This window comes from Etheostoma cragini, chromosome 22 (assembly GCF_013103735.1).
Source record: "Etheostoma cragini isolate CJK2018 chromosome 22, CSU_Ecrag_1.0, whole genome shotgun sequence".
Taxonomy (NCBI): Eukaryota; Metazoa; Chordata; class Actinopteri; order Perciformes; family Percidae; genus Etheostoma; species Etheostoma cragini.
This window is the reverse complement of record NC_048428.1, coordinates 17,631,655-17,639,517: the sequence shown is the minus strand read 5'-3', so window position 1 is coordinate 17,639,517 and position 7,863 is coordinate 17,631,655. Positions and strand designations below refer to the sequence as shown.

Here is a 7,863-nt window from a genome sequence, read left to right as displayed (position 1 = left end):
TATATAACGCAAACCCATTTTAACAGTGTCAATTTTTTTATGCCGAGATTAACGTTCTTTTTGGTCTAGCAAACTATTTTTATTTTTTCACATGCTGTTGCAACAACTAGTAACGTTAGAGAAATTACAACACCACACCGGATCTAGCGAGACTGGAAACAAAACAACAGGCACACCGCACACACGTGTTGGGGCTTGCAAGCCGGCCAAAGAGTAACGTTACGTTTTGAGGGGATGGCGAGCGCGAGGCGCTGAAATGGATGCCAATACCATTCTGTATGGAAAGATTACTTTTCAAAAGTTGCCAAATGGTTCCATTGACAAGACCAAAGTGTGTTTTGTTCTGTGTGTTCTGTGTTGGACAGTGTTAAACTGTGTGAGAGATCATTTGCTCCAAGTGAGAACGTTACATGTGAAATTGAACACTACAGTAGGCTACATGCCAAAGTTGTTTTCAGTAAAAAAAGGATTTGCACAAAGCAAGCCAATCCACTTTTCCATGTTGAAAAAAGAGCATTAAAAGGAAAATAATGGGACAAAAAGATATCAAGGGACATTTAGAAAAGTTAAACGTGGGATTCATTGCGAGTTAACTATGAGCAATGTGATTAATTTTGACTAAATATTTTATTAGTTTGACAGCACTAATATATTAATTCGATTGGTACTCCAGGATTATTGACCACATTATTAGAGCACTAATTAAGTGCAATAACATATGACATATGAATATCATATAGAAATATGATAATTGCGTCTGAAACAGTAAATTAACAGATCAAGAAGTATTATCTATTGCGGTTATACCTTTTGCTATGAGTGTGTCACCTTGCTTTCAGTTTATAAATATTACAAAACAAAGTTTAGATGAGTATTTTTCCTTATGATTACCAACAACGTGCGCAAGAACGATCAATCGATAAAATGCATTAGTAGAATTTTACCTGTTTTCAATACACACAATCAATGTTTATGAAATACATATACAGCAGGGACATATTGGACCTTTCAAAGTGTGAGGTTTGCACTTTTCAAATGGTATATATACTTAAAACAATAGGAAATGGCTTAAAGAATAAGGGTAGTTGAAATAATATCAACCTCTTTGACAATGAAGCGGTGAATGAATGTGAGACAACGGCATAAAACTCGCATTATAAATTGACATGATAAGTTAGTCTATCACTAGTTTATTTCCTTCAAAAATTCAACAACTTTATGTCGGTCTGTTCTTAAATGAAGAAATAAAGCTCCCCAAACTCATAGTAGGAACATTACACAGTTTGTTGTAGTTTTAGTTGCTCGTCACAAAAAAGTAGTTTGCGTTGCCATATCTCTGCTAAATGTTTATAAAGCTGTAGCACTGGGAATGATTGTTTTTATTACAGCTGATTATGACCATGAGCAGGGTAGGAAATTAGCCTCCGCCACCAGCCAATGGCAGACGTACTTTTTCCCAGTGGAAGGTGACTTTGCCTTGTATACCAGCCACAGTGGCAGGTGGATTGTAAAACATTCCATGTAACTGACTGGACAGCTTTTGTCAAAGAGTGCTGTTACTAAGTAACAATAATGCACAGTGGAGCCACGTTACATTACTGCTAATCAATCACCAAACAAATATTTTTGGATTAAAATAAATGTGGCGTCATGTCCCCGGTGTTAAGAGGCCCGCTGCGGAGTCAGCAGTAGCTGTTAAGGGCTAAGTAAAGAAAAAGAGAAGGTACTTTTCAAACAAGTGCCGCATTGATGACAAAGGGAAAACAAGGGAATAGTTAGCCTACGTTCCCAACGACCAGTCCATGCCCTGGACATTCTGTCGAACCTACGCGTGGTCACAAAATGCAAAGAATTCATATTGGTCATATAAGACCAAGTGGCTGGTAAAAAAATAAAAGTGGCTGGTAAAATTGCACTGTGGCTGGTGGGCAAAAAAGGTAATTTCCCACCCTGACCATGAGGTAAAAGCAATACGTGTGCCAAAGAGAAATCTTCCAAAGAAGCTTACGTTCACTAGGACCACCAAGTTTATTTGTTAGAAAATTGTTAAAATAATTGCATTATAACAAATAGACAGACCACTGAAGTTATATCATTTTTCCGTGTGAACACAAGGAGACAGTTTCCAAACTACAGAATAGTACATAAAATGCCTAACTGGAAGCTCTCTACAGCCGCTTATTTATACAAAGTCGATGTTTATCTCATTGGGTCTGGGAATCTCCTCCGCCTGGTCTGCCCCCTAGAAACATCCTGGGCCTTTCACAAGGACGGTTGATGGATTCATGGTTATCTTGTTTAGAGTGATCAGTAAAATATGGTATTCTTATGTAAACAGTTTTAATAATCAGAGAAAAGGTATGTATCATAATTTTTCTAACAAAAATACATACAAAAAAAAAGTACCACCTTGTACCAGCTCATGCTTTGTTAGGTACTGGTTAGGCATAGTTGTAAAGTCAGTAGGGGGATGCTTAACAAGACTTAATCAATGTAAAGTAAAGATGCCTATAGATAATAAGCTTCGGGTAATCTGTGTAGATAACCATCACTAGGGTTGGGTATTGATACTGGGTGCTAATACGGCACAAGTGCCTAAATGACCAGTATCTACCACACTAAATAGCAAAGTGGATTTTGGGGCCTCATTTCGGTGCCCCCATAATGCCTGTGCTTCTCTCTGCTTGTTACAGGCAACTGAAGCAACGGTGTAAAAGTATTTCTCTGCAGTGGATTCAAACACCGGGCTGTTAACAGTCTGCAGTTGTTGGAAAAACAACTGGTAGCCTAAACTTTGTAAAATAATCTTTTCCCGTCTGGTGTTTTTTTTGTCGTTTAACAGCAGTTAGCTGGTGAAATAAGTTGATAAGTTTTAGTCATTACATTATTCATAAATCATTTAATTTTTACCATATGGCCCAAACAAACGATGCTCAACCCTAGCATCTGATTGTACGTCCTTGTGATTGTACAGTCTTAGGTTTTCTTTTTGATTTCCATCTTTCAGAAAGATCATTTTTTTCTGTCCTGGGACACTGGGGCAACATACATTTTTTAAGTGGCTGGCATCCTCCTCTTTAAGTGTCAGGTTGCTAAAACAACACTTTCAGACACTGAGTCTGTTGTATTATACATTGAAAAAGCACCTTGGAAATAGAACTCCTCATGTTTGACTTCACCTAATAAGGTGTTGTGCTATTTTCCAGCTGCTGCTATTGTTAGTTTTTTCATTATTATTATTTGTGTGGGCGAGAGAGCTTCTGCTGTCACTGTCAGTCGTTAACAGAAGGCACAATGGGTCCTGACAGATGAAAGAAGAAAATGAATTCAATCTGAAGTGTTACCATCTTGGCATGAGCGGTCTGCATTCTTGGAATCTGCTTATGTCATTGGAAATGTGTCCAGAGCTGCAAGATGAACAAATCAACACAAATGAACAGGAAACTTGTTTTTATTCCATCATTTTACAGCACACAAATAGCATCAGCATGTTTCTCAACGCTTTGAGAAATAAAATCTGTGATGTCAAAATGGTTAATCGTTCAGATATTTAACATGTTTCCTGGCGGTAAATTATTTCCTCTGTTGTGGTTTTGTGAGGATAAAGTTTGAAAAACGATTTCACATATTCAACCATCCTGGCTGAAGAGTGTTATTTATGCTCTACATCAACACATACTTTAAGAATACAATCCCAAGAATTCTGTTGCAAAAGTGGAAAAACAAGCTAAAATGTTCTGGGCTTCATCCATCCAGTCTCTCTATTCTGCTTCCCGGTTATGTTCCCAGTCCAGGCAATGAGTTAATATGGGAGGGAGCCCATAGCTTTCTTCAGTCCCAAAGGGAGAGTGTGAGGTCTACAAAGATGGAAGCTGCCTTCTTCTTGTCACAAGTTTCCTTGTTGCAGTCAATGAGGCGGCCAGTAAAGGCAGTGGAGCTTTAACTTTAAAAAAAATAGAAAGTCTGACAGTTTTGCATGGAGATTTAACGGGAATATCAGTGTATTTAAAGATTGAAATGTGTCTTTCACGTTGTCTAGGACAGTCCAGTACAATAAGACTCATAACTACTGTATTTTCCAAAGATAGAATAGTAAAACCACTAATACTCAAAGCGGTGATTCCATCAAGATATAAAGCCTTCTGCTGATTCCTTCTAAAAATGAATAGAAAAAGCTCCAAGGAATAATTATATAGGGCTTTGCGTTGGACTATACAGGTTCCAAACTAATACCACAACCGTAGAGCAGAGCTGTTTTGATTAGATTAAAGTTCGAATACACTTTAGCTATCATTCTTTTGCATTGAATGTCAGTTTTTGTTATTAAAAATGGCATGGAAGATCCAATAATTTGTGATTTGTTGGTGATCAAGGAACCCATTAAACAAATAAAATTCCTACTACTCACCCCCACACCAAAGTTACTCTCATATTGATTAGTTGTTTTCAGTAATCCTATTATATCCCAATTTAATAACTCTCAAAGTCATCCAATAATAATCTCAGACAATGGCCCCGTTAGTTTTATTCTAGTACACAAAACAGCCCAACCCCCTGAAGAAGGTTGGGATCTTCATCAGTCTTAATACTAAACTAAGCTAATCAGCACCTGGCTCTCACTTCATATCAAGTGTACAAAACATCAGAATGGTATTGATCTTTTCTTCTAACACGCCGCAAATAGGTGTGTTTCCCAAATGTCAAACTATTCCTTCAAGGCTTTTTAAACACATGCATTCCCCTAACAAACAAAGGATGGTGGGTGACCGGCAGCCTGGGCAGGCAAAAATCAAGTGAAATAATCATCAGGATTGGTTTGCGATTGCAGAATTGGAACCTTAGTAATTTAGTGAATGGTGGTCATTAGATTACTATTTTTTATTTTTTTAAATCCATTAAAAAAAGATATTATAAAAGCATGGCAGCATCTGTAGTAACTCAAATCTGCATTCAGGCTCAATAATGAAATTTGAAAGAAAGGCCTTAAGAGATTAGGGATTCCCCTTTGCCAACAGATGTTTGTGAAATGAAAGAGTTTCAAAGAGAAGAGGCCAGGGGAGGGGTCGAGACGCAGGGCAAGAAAACAAGCGAAGTGTAATCTTGTGATGGAGGGAAAATGTTTGGATTCTCTCCACATTTGCGCGGTGGGGCTAAGAGGACAATGGATAAGGCTGATTTTTCACATTGTAAATGTACAATCCGCCAGCAGAAGAGTGCTGCATCAGGATCAAGACTTAAACAATGTCGCTTTGCCTTTTATCTTGCCGCCACACTCTCCAACAGACCTGCTGGAATTGTCTCGCATTCTGTTACTCCCAAATGCCTGAAACACAAACAGCTGCCTCACATACAAGTGCAACTTCATTACTGCTGGGAAAAGGCTTTGATTCAAGTACACATTGCTATTATATTCCTTGGCTTGTGACACAGGCATCATAATTTATACACAGGGCTTCCATTAATCCCAGTTAAACAGTTCTTTCTGTAGTGATAAAAAACCTGTAAAGTTAACTTTGTGATAACCCTGGAAGGCCCACTTTAAACTCCAGCTATGATAAAACATCAAACAACGCAGGAATCTGTGAAAGAAATTGCTTCAAGATGGGGAGATACAATCTTCCATCCCCCCTCTGTAGAAATTCAACTAAAAGAACACTTGTTAAAGTCCTCCACTTTATTGGACCCAAGCTGTCACATCTGATAAATGTCACTGTAACAGAGTGGGCGACCCAGGGACAGCTGGGAGACCGGGAGATTGGTTGGTGCCGAACTTGCGTGACACTGAAATGCACCTTTAACTCAGGTTTCACCAGATGATCATTTCAAGCTGGAAAAAAAGCCTCAAAGGCAGCAGACCCCTACCTTAAACAATATTGTAGCTGTTTAAAATCAGCTCCAAATGACAGACTTTCCTGCAATCTGGGAGCAACATTTGCCTGGAACACCTTGGACATTAATGATGGCCATGAAACCACAAATGAGCAAGTGAAGTCTTCCATTGTAGAAACAGGATTGAACACATTAGCGCACGCTGACAGATGAGTCTTAATTGTTACCTCTGGCGAATGTGACTTCACACAAGAGAACAAAAGCTCTCCTCCCAGCACCCTGTTTGATGCAATGTGACGATGACCTTGCTGCAATGCACCCTCTGCAAGATCCTCAAGAGTTTATCTTGACAGACTCCCAAAGATTGTCTCTCAGGTGTATCACTGATAGACCAATTCATTTAACTCTGTCACGATCCGGGGCTTTAGAGCCTGCTGCTTGATGAATCCCTATTGTTCCTCTGCCTGTCTGGCTGTTTGCACTTCTTGAGGCGAAGCAACATTACTGTTTCAATACCCTTTAGACTATTACCATGTGCAAAAAAAACCACTATTTTTTAATAAGCATTGTCCTTTCTGTCCTATGTGCGATACCATGGTAACAATGATAATATGCACTGCTTGATAAATGAAACGTGGGTTGCTTGAAATCTTCCGTGCGTATTAAATAAGTGTTATGTCTACATGTACCATCAGTAGATTAAACAAAAACCTAAAGTCTTTTTACTGTCATGCATTCAATTTAATATACTGCCGTCTCATGTCTCAACACTTCAATAAACTGTATAATAAAATGAGCCATGCGTCCAATTTGTCTTAGATGTTAGAGGGCAATAGTTCAACATTTTTGAAAAAACACGTATTTGCTTTCTTGCCAGTTGTTAGATGACAGAATTAATAACACTAATGTCAGTATTCTAAATATTAGGAGATGTTCAGCTTAGCTTGGCTCTGTTAGAAGGTAACAAAATTAACCTATGAGGACCTCTGAAGCTTATAAATAACATGTTACATCATGTTTGTTTAAACTGTACAAAAATCTAAATGTAAAACGGCCTTCTGACTCTGTCCTAGAGTTGGGGACATCAGTCAAAAAGTAGCATGCACCTAACCTGTAATGGTAAAACTTTAGCCGGGTTAGCTGTTTCCCCATTTTGTTGACTGTGTGCTAAACTAGCATCCAGCAGCAAGTTGGCTAAGTTTAACATAAAGACTGGAAACATGAAACCGCTAGCCTGGCTCTGTCCTGTCCAAAAGTTACTCAATCTGCCAACAAACACCCTCAAAGCTCATGCACTCTGTATGTCTTGTTCTTTGTCTGTTTCCTCCCGTTGTCAATCATTACGTGAAGTGTGAAGAAACTGTTTAGTAGCTGTAGGTTCATATTTAACTTAGAAACATGAGAGTGTGTATTGATCTCATGATCTATTCTTTGGCAACAAATTTTTTTGTTGCCAAAGAATAGATCATGAGATAAGAGTAAGCTTATTTCCAACATTGATGAAGTATTCCTTTATTTATTGTCTTCTTTGCTGTCTCAGGGACATTGAATACAGGAGCTGGACAGAGTAGAAACATTTTAATCTCGTCTTTGAAAGACAATACTTGTAGCAGGGGTCCTTGTATTTCTGGTTGTTGTTTTTTTCTTTCATAACAAAAATATATCTTACTACAACTGTCCTTGAACACTGCTGCAATTTTAACAAAACAAAAGGATATTCATTTTACCACCGACTCATGTTCTGTGAGATAAATATGCCATTTGCTCATTTTTCTGCACATGGTGACAACATGATTGGCACCCTTGTGGTTCATAATTAGTTATAAATAGCACTTTAGAAAAAAGTGTTTGAGTGAATTTTCCTCTACACCCACACAATGTATGTTCAAATCAAAGTAAAAGAACTTTATTTTTCCTGTGAGGGAACTTCGTTTGTGGTCTGGCACATTCAAGCACAAAATAAAACAATACATAGTCTGCATTAAACATACCATAAATAAATGATAAATACTAAAAGAAACTAAAAACCCTGGG

The 7,863-nt window shown here is 38.1% G+C and overlaps 1 long non-coding RNA gene across 1 annotated transcript in view; it reads left to right on the top strand.

Annotated features, from left to right (window-relative positions):
- Nucleotides 1–7,863, top strand: part of LOC117937845 — a 456,187-nt gene that overhangs the window by 442,366 nt on the left and 5,958 nt on the right. The gene's annotated exons all lie outside the window — the stretch shown is intronic.